Source organism: Mus musculus, chromosome 1 (assembly GCF_000001635.26).
Source record: "Mus musculus strain C57BL/6J chromosome 1, GRCm38.p6 C57BL/6J".
Classification (NCBI taxonomy): domain Eukaryota; kingdom Metazoa; phylum Chordata; class Mammalia; order Rodentia; family Muridae; genus Mus; species Mus musculus.
Genome location: NC_000067.6, coordinates 121,142,044 through 121,159,320, shown reverse-complemented (window position 1 = coordinate 121,159,320; position 17,277 = coordinate 121,142,044). Strand labels below are relative to the sequence as shown.

Here is a 17,277-nt window from a genome sequence, read left to right as displayed (position 1 = left end):
AGATAAGTGAGAGACCCTGTCTTGACAATAAAATTAAAATTAGAAGGTGACTAGTGTCTGCAGAATGACACCTGAGGTGTCCCCTGGACTTTACATGCTCATTCATACATAAGTCTGTACAATCACTTCTCACATATCACACACACACACACATTTATGCACACTTGAGCACACATGCATAGACAACCTGCCTACACACACACATGGGGTATACATATCCGTCAAGTGCTGATAAATATCACTGACCATTGTAATAATCAGTTATTACAACTGAGTATCACATTCAATGCTGAGCATATATTGAGAACTTGGGTGTGAAGGAGAAAGAAAAGGATGCACAACATTTTATTAAACCTGGAGGGTTTAAAGAGAAAAAGAGGGCAAACCAGAAGAGGTGAACTTGCCCTGGCATTCCGTGGAGAGAGCATTCACTGTTCTGGGGCTGTGTAAGGACACCAGGGAGCATAGAGGACAGATTTCTTCACTGGGACTTGTAGGGTTAAAGAACCACTTCTCAACTCTTCTCCTATGGACTCTCAGTGAAGAGGAAGAGCACGCATTAAGTCCAATTGCAGCACAGGTTTTCCTGTGGTCAACTAAGATGATAAAGCCCAATTGCATTAGTTTCATGATCATTTATGTTGAAAAGAGAACATCTGAGGAACTCCAAGGCAGGACACAAGATAGTTGGCCCTCAACCTCTGTCTTTCAGATACCTCATTCTACAGAGAGCCTTGGGCCAAAGAATTTCAATCCCCATCTTAAAAAGGATTCCCGGCCTTGAAATACATCTTTTCATCTCAGAACTTGCTGTGTCCTAGGGGAAGAGATCAGAAACTTGATCCTTTACCTTCCGTCCTGTTTTGTTTTGTTTTTTTTTTTTTTTTTAAAGCAAGGGACAGAAATGTCAATATGAAAAGTGTTTTAGGACTGGAGACATGTCACTTGTTGCTCTTGCAGAGGATCCAAACTTGAGAACACACATCAGGCAGCTTTCAACCACTTGTAACTCCAACTTGAGGGAATTTAATCCATTACCTTCTTGCCTCCATGGGCCTCCATGCCCCACCTCAACCCTCATAGACACTTATCTATATCTATTCATCTACACTCCAGCTCCAATGTTGAGGGCCTTAATGTCCACTGCAAGCTGATATTCTTCTTGGTGTGTGTGTGTGTGTGTGTGTGTGTGTGTGTGTGTGTGTGTGTGTGTGTAGGATCTGGCCAATTAGTTACTCAGTTACCAAGTTGGTATCTGACTCATTCTGGTTAGCATCTTAGCTAAGCATGATATACTAAGGCACATGGTTAGGAAGACCCCCTAGAATTTGGCTCAAGTTTATAACAAACTCTTGGGGATGCACTGTCAGCTTTGGTGAGTACCTGGACTCATGAACGCTCAACGTGAGCACCCCTGTCCCTAAGGCCATTTGAGAAGTAGTGCCTACCTAGTTGGATCCCCTGCATCTCCAGCTGATACTTTCTCTGGGGACGGTCTGGAAATGAGCCCCCCCCCCCCACACACACTTACAGTTACTGTTCCTGCTCTACAAGCAGTAGATATATTTTATGCATAATCTCACCTAGAAAGCACAGCTTGCCCACCTTGCCTACCAAAAAGCACACTATAAAGATAGGTGGAAAAGCCATCTCAGTTCTCCTGTATCCCCAGCTGCCTGTGTGGCCCAGGAAGTTTGTGCCCAGCTGTGTCTTTTTTACCTCCTTTACCCGCTTGAATTTCCTCCACATTTATGCCTGTGCCTCACTCCCCACTTGGCATAGTCTTCTCAACATGCAGCTCTTGTCACGTGGATTCCTGTTCTGGAAACCTCCATGGTTCTCATCATCCTCTGAATAGATCACAGACCCCCCCCCCCACCCCTCAGAAATCCAGCTCCCCTGAGGCCCCAAACCTCCTTTCCAACACTAGAGAAGGCCCAAGTCGCAGGTGTGAGCAGCCAAGGAAGCATTGCTGGAATGGGAAAGTAGTGAAATGGTTGGCTTTTAAAATATCTACTTCATATGACCTAGAATGGTGTGAGGAGAGGAGAGGTGAAGGATTGGCTAGATCAGATTGGCCTCGGGTGTATCTGCAGGGGAATTATCTTGATTACATTGAATGATATGAGAAGCCCTAACCTACTGTGGGTGGGGGCACCTTCTGGTAGAAATCTTGTTAAGGGACGTGGAAGAAGGGAAACCTCACTGCTTTTAAGGTGGCTCTCCAGAAGTCCTCCAAGTGTCAGCCAAGACATCCAACCTCATGGACTGATCAACTGCCAAGTTCCGGTGTGAGATAGCCATAGTTGTACTACCTAGACCTCATGCAAGTCAGTCTAATAAATATATACTCGTTAAGTATATACTTACTGTATAGGTTCTGTTTCCCTAGAGAATGCTGGGTTGTAGATGGGAAGATATGTCAGTTGCTTTTGGGGAAAGCTAGCCTGTACTGTCTCCTAGGTAACCCTCCTTGCCTCCTTGTATATGTGTTTCTTCTGGGCTGAACACCTTCATCATATCTACATTTTCCTATATATGTGTTTCTTCTAGATTTAATGTCTTCATTGACAGTTGTTGCCTCCTAGTCTGTCCAGAATGCCTACTGTTTGTGAATATGTGTCTCTGCTTTGATTTCATCATAACTATTTCACACTAGAAGCTCGGTGTCACCATTCATATTTTCCTCAGCAAAGAGCTTTTCAAGATTGTCCCAACAGTGTCTGAATGAATAGCTTTCTCATATTGCTCCTTGAAAAGGACCAGGACAGACTTCAATGGGGGATGGAGCCATGGCCTGCTGGACCTGAAGAACATGTGTCCCGAGAATCCAGAAACTTGGTTTTGAAACTTGGAGTCATGGATGACCATACTGTGAGCTAGTGACCTTGGTCACTTGTGCTCTGGTCTCAGTCTAAGATCTAACTCTGGTCACAGTCTAAGATCTTACTCTCAGCATATATTTTCCAAGTGTAAGCCCTTGATCACTAAGTCCACAGCTATGGGAGAATGGAGAGTGTTTGAGTGATGGATAAATAGGTAAGAAAGCCTCTGGGCTGGGACTTGAGGGATCCAGGGCCATTGGTGCTTATATGTTGAGTTACATCACAGAAATGTTCCTAGGTCACCTCTAGGTACAAAACATTGGTACTGAATGCCATGCAAGCATGAGGACCTGAGTTCAATTCCTGGAAGTCATGTTAAAATGCTGGATGCAATGGCTTATACCTGCTATCCCAGCACAGAGACAAAGGCAAGAGGACCCCTGGGACTGGCTGAGCAGCCAGACTAGTGTAATTGACAAGCTCTAAGTGCTAGTGAGAAAGCCTGTCTCAAAAACCAAGAAGGATGGAGAGAGTTCCCAAGGAAAAGCAGCTGAGGTTGACATCTGACTTAGAAATACGTATACATACCTGTATACGCATAGGCATTGATGTGCACCTGTGCGAGCGCATACACACCTATCCATACCCACATCCCCAACCCCACACATTCAGACATCTACACACCACATCCCTACACCTACACATCCGCATACACAGTCAATCCACACAGACTGACACATTCTCACACATATATACATACATTCACATTCATACTTACCCTCCCACACCCGCATACTCACACACTCATCCACACACTCACACAGAAAAGAAGTTTTCCAACTCAGAATTATGTAAAGCATGAAAGAGGAACTGGAGGAGCTGAAAGTACTCATTTTTTTTTTTATCTGCTTACCCCTGACTTTGAAAAGACACTGCTGCCTTCTCTATTCTTTGACCCAAACTGAAAACACTGTATCAGGGGTTGAGCAAGAATTAAGCCTTTTTGGTTAGAAGCAACAAGAGAGTCAATGTGAAGAGGCACAGTTTACAGCCTCTGTGACTTCACAGCAGGCTCACCCCCACCTGCTGGCTATTTGGATCTATCAATAAGCTGGAAAAGGCTTCACCACCGCACAGTTCAGGTCATTTCCCCTCAAAAGAGCAAATGGGGAAGCCTTACATTTGAAGGGCATGGAGGGCCCCTGAAATTGAGCAGCGCTCCTCAGTGCTTCATTTTAATGAGATGAATGACAGAGGTGGAGGAAGAAAAATTACAGCCCTATCTTTGTGTTTTGTAATGAATAATAAAGTATTTTAACCTCTTTAGGGACTTAACACCACGTTAATCCTTTAATCCCTGGAAAAACCAATTTTGTTGACATGAAAAGGGGATATTTAACTTCATCCAATTAATTTTCTACCTTGGAGATGCCATGATTATGAAGATTAGATTGAATAGATTCATTAGCGCTACCACTGTGTGCATCAAATAGTGGCTTTGCGTCCAACAAACAGCATCAAGAAAAGAAATTCTGTGTCATAGGTTTGTTTACACTCCCGCACTCTTTCAGTCTTAGCATTGCACCTAAAGGCTTCCATCTGCAGCCGCCCGCCCAGCCTCCAGGAAGCCACTAAAGCAGAAGGCTGGAACACATTCTTACAATACCAGCCCATGGTTCCTCTTTGAGCTCCAGATGAGAATCTGCGCCTGTAAGGGAGCCTGCAATGCTGCAGCGCTCCTGAAACACTCAGAGCCTCAGAACCTTAGCTAAGTGTGAACTCAATTTTAAATTACACAGCAGGGGAAGCGCACCGCTCAAACCCTTCTCAGAACAATGGAGTGGAATTGGAGATGGGAGATAGAGGGCCAGGGACTTAATTATTTTTGCTTTTGGACTTCAACATGCACACAAGGGGAGGTTTTAATTCTGCACACTCCCACACGTATTCCCAACCAGAACCGAGTTTACAGGGATAAAAGGGAAAAGCAGAGGAAGAGACAGGGTGCCTCAGACATTTAATGGTGGGACAAGAAGTTTCTGGATGCTTCTTACTGAAGATTTCCTCAGGGTGGGTGGGTGGGAGGGAGAGATGGGAAATGTCAGGGTGTGCCCTTATTCCAACACTCACGGGTATGTGTGTGTGTGTGTGTGTGTGTGTGTGTGAGCGTGCATTTTCATGTAGGTGTGTGTGTGTGTGTGCATGTACACGTTCATGTGTTTGGGGGTCAGATGTCATTGTTGGGTGTTCTTCAGGAGCCATCTAGTTTGCTTTTCCCCCTAATATATTGACTTATATAGTGTTTATTTACTTATTTGTTTATTTTGTGTGTGTGAAGCTTGTGTGTGCCAAAGCATGTATATGGTAACCAGAGGACAATGTGAGAGAGCTGGGTTTTTTCTTTTCATTGTTTGGCTTACAGGTCTTGAACTCAGACCCGTTAGGCTTGACTGAAAGCTACTTTACCTGAAGAACCATCTCATTGGCTTCCCACCCTGTGCTCACTAAACCTAGAGTTTGCCTATTTGTCTAGGTTGCTTGAGCAGTGAGCCCCACGGATTTGCCTGTCTCTGCCTCCCCAGCACGAGGGCTTATATGCATGTACCACCACACTCGAGTTTGTATAGGGGGTTTGAAAATCAAACTCAGCTCCTCACACTTGCACAGCAAGCGCCTCACTGGCTGAGTTAACGTCCAGTCCTCCCCACAGCCACTTCTAAGGGATGAGCAGAATGTCAGGATGTTCTCCTGGCTGACCTATCTTGATGTTCCTTCTGTGTCTTGCTCAGTGCTTGGCATACAAACAGTGCTGTCTGGCAAAGTGCTTCCCATTGAGCAACGATGAGGTAGAACAGCCAAGAAATGACATGGATGATTTTACTGGATGTGGGCTGTACCTTGGCGGTAGAGCACTCCCCTCACACGTGGATGCTGTAGCTTTAGTCTTCAGTACTACCAAATCAAATAAGAAAAGCCCAGATGTTTTCTGTAGCCTGTGACAGGACACAAGGGATGTTGGTCTTCCTCCTTCTCTTCTTCCTATCCCCTCTCTTTGTGGCTTTCCACCCCCAGTGACTTCATTTAGTTCCCCACTCTGTGTGTGTGTATACATGTATGTGTACATACATTTGTGTGCATTCATGTGCATGTGTGTGTGTGCGTGTGTGGGTGCCTGCATGCATACATGCTTAGGTGTCATACTCAAGCTTTTCACCACCACCACCACTGCCGCCGCCTCCTTCTTCTTCTTCTTCTTCTTCTTCTTCTTCTTCTTCTTCTTCTTCTTCTTCTTCTTCTTCTTCTTCTTCTTCTTCTTCTCCTCCTCCTCCTCCTCCTCCTCCTCCTCCTCCTCCTCTTCCTCCTCCTCCTCCACCTTCTTCATCTTCATCTTCCCCTTCCCCGTCCTCCTCCTCTTCTGCATCTTTGGTGTCTTCATCTTCTGCTGCTGCTTCTCCTCTTCCTATTCCTCCTCCTCTTCTTCCTCCTTCTCCTTCTTGTTTTGTTTAGGTTTGTTTATATTTGAGACAGGGTCTTTCACTGGCCTGGAACTTGTCAATCAGGCAAAGTTACATGAGTGAGCCCCAGGAATTCACTTGTCTCTGCTTACCCAGTGCTGAGATGATAAGTGTGTGAAGCTACCATGCCTGATCTTTTAGTGTTAATATGGGTTTGAGAGATCTATATCATGTCCTCATACTTGCAAGGCAAGCTCTTCACAACTGAGATAGTCCCAGCCCCACAATCCTTACCCACTTTTAATCATATTTCCACCCCCCCCCCAGTCCTCAACCCCTCTGTTTCCTCAATCCTATGAACTCATTTCTGGTTATATGAGGCATACCTTCATTTGCATCCCCAGAAGTTAAGGGATGGCCGATTTGCAAGTCAGAGCTCTGCATTCTGGTCCTTCCTAAAATCACTTTGAAAGATTAAGATCTACACACAAGGGAGAACACACAGTGTGTTTTTGAGTCTGGGGTACAGTGTTTAATATTTTTAATTATCCATTTTCCTGAAATTTTCATAATTTCCTTTTGCTTCATGGCTGAATATGATTCTGTTGCCCATAGGCACAGTTGGTTATCCATCCATCTGCTGGCAGACATCTAGGCTGGTTCCATTTCCTAACTACCATGGCTAATGCAGCAATAAATACACATGCACAAATGTTTCTGCAGGAGGACATAGAGTTATTTGGGAATAATAGAAATTAATAGATTCTTGAGGACACATCGTTTTTACTCTTAATTTGCACCTTAATTTTACTCTTGAAAGGTAAAGGACTTGTTTAACATCAGGTAGAAAATTGATTCCAGAAAGGATCAGAACTTAGCATCCCAATTCTCAAGCCAGAGTCATTTTATGACCACCCGTAGCTTGTTTGGCTCTGGAGGAATTTATCATTTCCTCTGTTTCCAGGAGCCTACAATACAGTCAATGTTACAGTTGGTTTTCTGTCCACTCAAGGCTGAGCTGTGATCATTTAAATAACGTTACACAGAATTCATTCCCCATGGGTGCATATATTCACTGCCCTCTTTGGAGCCTTCATCTAAGACTGGTACCCACTGAATCTAAAACATGTTTGCCCACCCATCACTAAAGTCTTTTCTTTATCGACTTCACCAAATTCTGTCTCATGTTCTCCTAAAGCTAAGCTATGTGAGCATGAAAGGCTGGTCTTATGTTTTAGGAAGGCAGCCAGCTCTGGCTCTTCACCAGGGAATGTTCGAGACCTCTGTGGATGACGAAATAGTAGCTATAATAAAAGTGATTAGATTTCTTGCCCACCTCCCACCCTATCCTATGTCCTACCAGTTGAAGATATAAAGGGATGAGAGCCTCCTTGGGCTGTACAGTAGTGTGGGGCATAGGCCTTTCAATGAGCTTAGGGGAGTGTGAAGATGTCTGGCTTCAGAAGAACTTGACTAATCACGCAGGAGAAAAGCTGTGGATTGGGATATCTTCCAGGGCTGGTTTTCTTGGTCCTGATTTATGATGGTTAATTCTGACTGAGTTTGAGATATACCCTGAGAGGACTTTTGAGGTCATTTTCAGGAAGGGTAAAATTTGGGTGGAGGAAAATCCCCCCTCCCCACCAAGCAAACTTCCAAGGGCCTGCTCAGATATATAGAAGGCCAAGGAAAAAACAGTGCTGCTTGCCTGCCTTTACTTCTTACTGATAAATTTATCTAGCTCTCTGTTGGTGTTGCTACTGATGATGATGATGATGGTGGTGATAATGGTGTTGATGGCGATGAAGATAGTGATGCTGCTGCTGTTGCTGTCATCAGAACCAAAATTCTTCAGCCTTCCAACACAGGCTGAAGACCACCAATTCTCTAAGAATCATTCAGATCCTCTGCATCAAATTAGGACTACCAAGTCTTTAGCTTTGTGGATTAAGCAGTGACTGGGTGTTCAGCCTCTAGTGTGTAGATGGTCCATGTAGGACTACCCAGTCCCTACTATGAAAGCCAATCTAATACATCTGCTTTGTAGTGCGTAAATTCACTCTATTGGTTCTGGTCCTCTAGAGGAGCCCGATGAACACGTGACCCAATATCAGATAAGGGCTTTGGAGGAGCCCACATCTCCCCCGTAGTCCCTTCACTGCAGCCTCTCAGCCTGCATCCCTGCTCCCTGTCAATAATCCATCAATTAAGGCCTGCTAAGAATGTGCATCAACACAGAGCATTAGGCAGGCGGGGGGGGGGGGGGGGCTTGCTCAGTATGCTCTTCAAGTCAATGGCTGTAGGATTATCAAGCCAGCCATTGATGTTATTTCATTCTTCCCTCCTGATCCCCTGTGAGAGAAGCAGAGAGCTCCATTCAAACCAAAGGCTCAAAAACAAAAGAGAAATCTCTCCACAGCACTCCAGATCAAGAGAATCCAGAGACAAGCTGTGGCTTCCTGCTCTCTCCTCTCTGGCTTTCTTCTTTGTGCTAAAAATTGTTATTTGAAGAGGGTTTAGCTCTGAAGACAAGAGTTTCAAAAACATCTAATATTTAAAATTTAGTGCATACATGGCACAGGATAAGCTGCTGTTGGGAAGGGCATGGTTTTCAAGGAATAGGACCAGGTCATGACAAGAACTCTGAATTTCCCTCCCTCTAGGTGGGAAACAAAAGACTGTAGATGAAGAACAAGGGTTTGCCATGAAGGGCTGGGGAGATAGCTCAGTTGGTAACATGCTTGCCTCATGAGCACAAGGACCTGAGTTCAATCCTCAGCAGCAAGTCAGGGCCCGGGGTTCACTTTATTACCTCAGCTCTATGAGATAGAGAGGAAGCTCCCAGGGACTTGCTGTCAGCCAGCTGTAGCAAGCTCCAGGTTGCAGTGAGAAACCCTTGGCTCAAAAAGATAAGGTAGACAGTCCCTAAAGAACAACATCCAGGCTCGACCTTTAACCTGCACGTGTGTGCATACAGAATCCATGAATGTATGTGTTCACATGTACCATGTTTGCACAAATTCGGACTTTTTTGAAAAAAACAAAAACAAAAACAAAAAAAAAAACAACTCACAGAACTCAACAGGGGATGGAAACTCGAAGGGAAAAGTGTGTGTGTGTGTGTGTGTGTGTGCATGAGAGGGAGAGAGAGAGAGAGAGAGAGAGAGAGAGAGAGAGAGAGAGAGAGAGAGAGACAGAGACAGAGACAGACAGAGAGAGACAGAGAGAGACACAGAGAGACACAGAGAGAGACACAGAGAGACACAGAGAGACACAGAGAGAAACAGAGAGAGACACAGAGAGACACAGAGAGACACAGAGAGACACAGAGAGACAGAGAGAGCGAGCTGAGTTTCAATGAGGAAGTTTCCATTTCCTGGTATTTCTTCAAAAACACAGCAAGGGGACTCAGGCTAGAGCCAGAGGGACAGATAATATCCAGCAGGCTTTGAATATATAATTAGGTAACCATTGACTCAGTGCAATACCTACAGCTATCCAAAGACTGTACACTGTTTTGTAAGCAATATGTTTATTGTCACTGACAAGAGGTTTAATAACTTGTGACCATCATCTAACCATCAGTTTCTTAAGCTGTGGATGAATGTAGGAACCATGGAGTATCTGGGAACAGTAAAACGTTTCTGAACACACAATGAGCAAAGATTAATCTGAAATCATTTATGTAACATAAATCCACAGTGTGTCTGGCAGTGTTCACTCATGTATCTGGACACACAGCCGTGTGTATTTTGCCCTGTTCATGCTGCTACTTCATACAACACCAACAAATGCAGTCTGAAATACTTCAGTGCAGATTCGAGACTATTCAATGTTATGAATCTTGGTGTTTTTACTGTACATATAAAGTTGTCTGCATCTATATAGAAACATGATCTTTTGGGACTGGAGAGATGGATCAGCTCTTAAAAGCATGTACCATGTTTGCAGAGGACAATAGTTCAGTTTTATGTACTCATGATGTCTAACTTACAACCACCTTAAATTTGAGCACCTGGGCCTCTTCTGGCCTCCTTGGACTCTGGGTCCATTGCACATGCAATATATACAAACACATACACAGAAATTACGGTTTCAATAAGAATGGCCCCCATAGGCTCATATATTTAAATGCTTGGTCATTAGGGAGTGGTACTACCTGAGGGGGAATGGGAGTGTGGCCTTGTTGGAGTAGGTGTGGCTATATTAGAGGAAGTATGTCACTGGGGGTGGGGTTTGAGGTTTCAAAAGCCCAAGCCAGGCCCAGTCTCTCTCTCTCTCTTCCTGCTGCCTGTGGATGTGGATGTAGAGCTCTGGGCTCCTCCAGCACCATGTCTGCCTATGGGTTGCCATTCTTCCTGCCATGTTGATAAATTTCTGAAACTGCAAGCAAGCCCAGGTTAAATGCTTTGTCTTATAATAGTTGCCTTGGTCACGGTTTCCCTTTACAACAATAGAGTAAGACATAAATTTAAAACATAAAAATAATCCTTAAGTTACAGGAAACAAAGACTTTTCATATTTTCCTACAGTTATCTCTTAAGCATGTATGAAATTAGTATATTTTTGGATTATATTGTGTTAGAACATTTCATTTTAAGAATTGCTGTTTGAGTTAGTGGCCAGTGTTTCACCAAAAACTGTTCAATGACTTTTGACTTAAGGGTAGAACAGAATTTCTAATGATTTCTAAAATGGTCCTAAAATACTTCTGCCTATTTATATTACAGACTTTATGAAGTAGTGTTCTCAGCATCACCGATTATCAAATCAAAACACTGGCCAACCCTGACAAACACTGAGGATTCTCTCTTGCCTGCAGTACCAAGTATTCATCCCTCTAATTATTTATCTAAAAATATTCAAACACATCCATCTCATTAGTATGCATATTTGCATTTGTCCTTAATAAATGTCAAAATTTCACACATACCGAAGAACTGTTTTAAAATAAATTTTCTTATGTTTTATTATCAGTAAATGTTTGATTTGTAAGCCTACTTCACATTCCTATTTTGCATACCTGCACCCAGGTTCACAGAGAAGGGTTTTTTTGTTGTTGTTGTTGTTGTTTGTTTCTTTTGTAGGTCAAAAGAGGTTGAGAGTGAATAAAACTGGTATATTGAAGAAGATGAGAGGTAAGACTTGCATAAGTTCTAGCATTTAGACCTGAGAATTCACTGCGTGTGTGTGTGTGTGTGTGTGCGTGTGCGTGTGCGTGTGCGTGTGCGTGTGTGTGTGTGTGTGTATGTGCATACTTGCACACTTTATACTTATCCATATAGGCACATGCAGAGGCCAGAGGTTGACATCTGGGGGTATTCTCAACCAATTCTCTAACATACTCACTTGTGACAGGGTTTGTCATTGAACTCACAATTCACTGGGTCAGCTAGAATGGCTGGCCAGTGAGCTCTCCAAACCTGCCCATCTCTGCCCCCAATACTAGTATTACAGGCACATGCAACACTATTCCTGTTTTTCATGGTGGTGCTGGACATCCAAATTTAGGCCCTCATGCTTACACACTAAGCACTTTATTCAGTGAGGCAGGTCCCCAGACAATTCTTTTATATAGTCTAAAAAGCAAAGAGATCTGAGTCAACCTCTATTGGTGACAAAGCACACAGGCCACCTGACAATAGAAAGGGAGACAATTGTCCGAGTGAGGGTGTCTAGTTCTAGCCTGTTCTCTTAGAAAAAGATGCAAGAATCCAGGGATTGGTAGAACTCTCTGCTTCCATGTCATCTGAGCCTCTGCTGCTCAGTAACCAGGTGACCTTCAGTAGTATGATGGATCATCTTTATGGACAACTTGTTTGGAGTTGGAATCACCTAGGAAACGAACTTTTGAGCAAGTCTGTCTAGGAGTTTCCACACTGAGTTAATGAAGGTGGGCAGCACCATCATGTGCTAGTTAGTTGTTGGTTTTTTTGTTAGCTTGTTTTATGTGTTAGTTTTTGTATTTGTTTGTTGTTAATCAACATGACACAAACTGGAGTCAAATGGGAAGATGGAATTCAATTGGGAAACTGCGGCTATGTAATTGCCCATTGGGCCTATCTGTGGGACATTGTCTTGATTAATGATTGCTGTGAGAGGACTCAGTCCACTGTGGGTCATGTCACCTCTAGGTAGGTGGTCCTGGATTATATAAGAAGGCAAGCTGAGCACGTAAGCAAGCAGTGCTCTTTCATGGTCTGTGCTTCAGTTCCTGCCCCCAGGTTCATGCCTTGAGTTCTTGCCCTGGCTTCCCTTGGTGTTTCCATCACTGTGGCCTTTCTGTGTGTCTGTGGAAATTATATATTTTTTTAAATTAATGATTGGGAAGGGCTCAACCTACTGTGAGTAGGTTACTCACGGCTGATGCTCTTGAGTTACATAAGAAAGCAGTCTGACTTCCAAGAGACAACAACTGAACATGACAAAACAAAATACAGTAAGGCAAAGCAAAAGCCTACATATTGATGCTGGACAAGGCAACCCAACAGGAGAAAGAAAGCAGGCGAAGGAGTCGGTACCACACCGGCTCCCACTGTTAGGAGTCCCACAGAAACTTCAAGCTAACAGCCTTAGGTACATGTAAAGGACCTCGTGCAAACCCTTGCATATCAACCAACCAGACCTCACCCACCCCCAAGAGCTCCCAGGGACTAAGTTATCAACAAAGGGGTACACATGGCTCCAGCTGCATATGTAGCAGAGGATGGCCTTGTCATGAATCAATGGGAGGAAAGGTCTTTGGTCCTATAGATGGATAGGCTCTATAGATGCCCCAGTGTAGGGGAATCAAGGACAGAGAGGTGGGAATGGGTGGGTGGGTGAAGGGACACTCTCATAGAAGCAGGGGGAGAGAAGATGGAATAGGGGGTTTCCAGGAGGCGGGAACCGGGAAAGGGGATAGCATTTGAAATGTAAAAAAAGGAAATATCCAATAAACAAACAAACAAAACAAAGCAAAACAAAAACCCTTGCAGGCCCAGGAGGTGAGGGGAGTAGGACTTGGAGATAGTGGGTAGGAGGGAGCTAAGAGGAATGGGAAAGGGAAAACTGTGGTCCTTGATGTGTTGTTTAAGAGAATAATCTATTTTCAACTAAAATAAAAGGATTATCCTTTTGTCTACCTGCCATTGTATGTAGCAACGTTTCTATTCAAATATTTCATGCATTTAAAGCAATATTTAACTTAGAGTTGTAATAGCTCTTCATACAGTCTAGATATATAAGTTCTTTGTAAGACATATTCTGCACACATTTTTTCCCCCTCAATCTGTTTGCTATGGCTTCATTTTTGGTTAAATAGTGTCTTTTGGAAAGCAAAAATTCAAAAATTTGAATATGAATGTATTTACTTTTTCTAGTTTTTTTTGGGGGGGGGCTTATATTTAAGAACTTTTCCCAAGGTACTAAGTACAAGGTACTAAGTACAAGGTACTAAGTACAAGGTACTAGAACTCTCCCTCCCCAGCTTTTGTACACTGAGATTTTTTTAAAAATTCATTTTAAGGAGATTTTACATATGGTAAGATGTAATGGTTGAGATTCATTTTTGTAGTACTATTTAACATAGTATACTCCTGTGTGTATGTATGTGTGTGTGTGTGTGTGTGTGTGTGTGTATGTGTGTGTATGTGTGTGTGTGTATGTAGTGCACATGCTCACATGTAAGGAAGCACAAAGGCTGATGCATATGCACCTACAATGTGAGTGTGCATGTGGAAGTCAGAGGTTCCAGTTGGGTATCTTCCATGATCTTTCTCTATTTTTAGTTTGATGAGGAAGGGTCCTTCCCTGAACCCATAGCACAGTGATTCAGCTAGTCCAGCTAGCAGCTTGCTCCAGGGATACCCTGTCTCTGCTTCCCAAGCTCCGGCACTAGGCCCATGTGGCTTTTTTGATGTAGGTGTTGGACATATAAACACAGATCCTCCCAAGTGTGCAGCAAGTAGTGGTAGAGAACTTGCAAAGAGCCCCAGGATTCATCCCAGAAACACTCCCAACTCTAACACACACACACACACACACACACACACACACACACACACACACACACAAAGGTAGGAAGACACTGGGACACAAAAGGTAGTGTTTAGAAAAAGAAATAAAGCTGCCAGATGTTGGACTATTAATTTAGTAGTAACTAAAATGGAAAGAAGGAAAAGCAGAATAAAACAGAAGTCCAAAACCAGTATAACGATCCAGTCTCCATACAACCTGAGTCCGGGTGGCCTGCAACAGTCTTGATGTCATCTTTGCTCCTTTGTTTTTGGTCTTGTTTGTTTCTGACAGGGCTTTCACTGCTACTGGTTTTTCTTTTACTCTTCTGAGCTTCCTAGTTCACTTTTCTTCTCCCTGTACTCTTTCCTCTTTCCTTTTGTAGTCTCTCTCTCTCTCTCTCTCTCTCTCTCTCTCTCTCTCTCTCTTTCTCTCTCTCTCTCTCTCTCTCTCTCTCTCTCTCTTCTCTCTCTACTCTCTCTGTGGAAGATCCTACTAGAATCTATGGAACATTGTTTAAGCTTCACTGAATTTTCTTTGGCTTTTTTTTTTTTTTTTTTTTTTGGTCTTAGGAAATCTATTCTTGACTTTCTTACCTTGTTCTATTTTTCATTAGTTCGAAAAAAATTGAAATAATTAAAAAAGAAAAAGAAAAAAAGAAGAAAGAAAAAAGGAAAAAAGGCGAGCAAGCCGTGGAAAGCAAGCTAAGAAACCGAATCCTTCTGTGGCCTCTTTCAGTTCCTACCTCTAGGTTCCTGCCCTGATTTTCCTTAGCAACAAACTGTTACATGGAGGTATAAAGGAAAATGAAGAGACAACGTGACTATGGCAGCTCTTATAAAGGCAAACTTTTAATTGGGGATGGCTGTTTCAGAGGTTCAGTCCATTATCATCGTAGTGGGAAGCATGGTAGCCGTGCACAGAGACACGATGCTGGAGGAGCAGAGTTCTACAGCTTGATCCAAAGGCAATCAGGAGTAAAGTCTCTTCTGGAGGCAGACAGGAGGAAGCTTTTTTCTGAATAGGGTGGAGCTTGATCACTAGGAGACCCCAAAGCCCACTACTACATTGACACACTTCCTCCAACAAGGTCATGCCTATTCCAACAAGGTCACACCTCCTAGTAGAGCCGCTTCCCATGGGCCAAACATTCAAACCACCACATGAACCCAAACTGGTTGTGGTTTGTATTTTATTACAGCAAGAAAGAAACACACTAGGGCACATCTCATGGACTGGGTCCTGTCTTGAATATAATGAAGAAAGCAAGCTGGGCACAAGCATTCACCACTATGCTTCCTGACTGTAGATACAACGTGTCTAACTGCCTTAGAATTCTGCTGCCATGCCTTCTCTACAATGATAGACTGTATCCTCAAACCTTGAGCCAAAACCAACCCTTCCCTTAAGTTGCTTTTTATTCACAGCAATGATAAAAGCAACTATCACCTCTATGTAACTTCTCTAAGCCTTCATTTCCTTTTCTGCCAAAATGAGAACTTGTACCGTAGCATGCTACAGTAATCATGAGGAAGAGGAAGGGATATATAGCCCTTCAAGTCTTGCAGAATATTCCAAATGAAATCAGTGCCAAGTTGTAGTAGTTAACAACTAACACCAGTTTTATAGGAGAACTCTGGTGATGGCTCTTGGCTCTCTTTCCTTGACATTTCCTAATTAAACAATCTCTTTTGGCCTTACCACTCCCTTTGAAATTGCACCACAGGCAGCCATCTGCCTTTTGTGTTGTGTTTGATAAACACACGTGCTCACACCCTGTGCCTTCTGCCTTAAAGTGTAAACACTTCTACATTTTTCATCAAAAACATCACCTCACAGGATCGGCCATGAAACTCCTTCACATCATTCACACAATCGGGTGTTTGAACTTTTTCCAGAAACAAACTTACAGAAGTGGGGGCGAAGGCATGTCTCTGTTTGTTGGCCTTTAAATATCACCTCACCAAGCAACTTTTCAACTTGTTTTACAGGAGATTAATTTCTGAGCAGTGAGGATTCTTTGATTTCAGATTAGAAAACAGACAACACCAGCATCAACCAACCCAACAAGAAAGTCCGTAAAGAATTTACACTCTGTTTAAGACTATAGGACTATAGCTTCTACCCAAAGCAAGCTTCTGAGTGGGGTGTGTGTGTGTGTGTATGTGTGTGTGTGTGTGTGTAGGGGGGGGTTCATGAGGTTCACAGGCAGACCTGAAATGAAGAAGAAAAGAAAATGTGACTAGTTCTTCTCCATGGGTGTCATCAGAGGGGCCTGTGACTAATGATTAAACTAGCAACTCAATACAGCCTGGAATCACCTGAGAATCCTTCTCAACTCAAGGATTTCTCAGATCAGAGTCACTGAGGGCATGCCTGCTGGTGTCTGTATTGATCGTGAATTGCTGTTGGAGGTGCCAGACCATTGTGGGCAGTGCCATTTCCTGGGCATATGGTCTTGAGTTATAAAGGAGCTAGCTAGATATAAGCCTGGGAGTGAGACAGAAAGCAATGTCACTCCATGGCTTCTGCTTCAAGTCCCTGCCTGGAGTTCTTGCCTTGACTTCTTTCAATAATGGACTGCAACTTGCAAGCTGAAATAGAATCTTCCGCTCTTCTTCATACAAATCTCAGTGAATGGTCTGGGTTAGACGGAAAACATTTGGTGTGATATGATAGGGTTTCCCATGATGAAACTCAGTCCCCTCTTCTTCTCCAACTCCTTTTTTTCACTTTTATATTGGTTATTTTATTTATTTACATTTCAAATGTTATCCCCCTTCCCAGTTTCCCTCCCACAAGCCTCCTCTCCTCTCCTCCCTCCCCTGCCTCTATGAGGGTTCTCCCCGACCCAACCACCCACTTCTGCCTCAGTACCCTATCGTTCCCCTATCCTGGGTCATCAAGCCTCCACAGGAGCGAGGGACTCCCCTCCCAGTAGTGCCAGATAAGGCCTCCTCTGCTAAATATTAAGCTGGAGCCATGAGTATCCCCTGTATACT

General features: G+C 43.5%; 1 long non-coding RNA gene across 1 annotated transcript in view; it reads left to right on the top strand.

The window, feature by feature from the left end:
• The first annotated feature begins 11,333 nt into the window (after positions 1-11,333).
• The window catches only part of Gm46155, a 31,012-nt gene continuing 25,068 nt past the window's right edge, over positions 11,334-17,277 (top strand). The window contains exon 1 of the long non-coding RNA XR_001779388.2: positions 11,334-11,418. This is a non-coding gene — a long non-coding RNA (predicted gene, 46155). The remainder of the gene's footprint in view (positions 11,419-17,277) is intronic.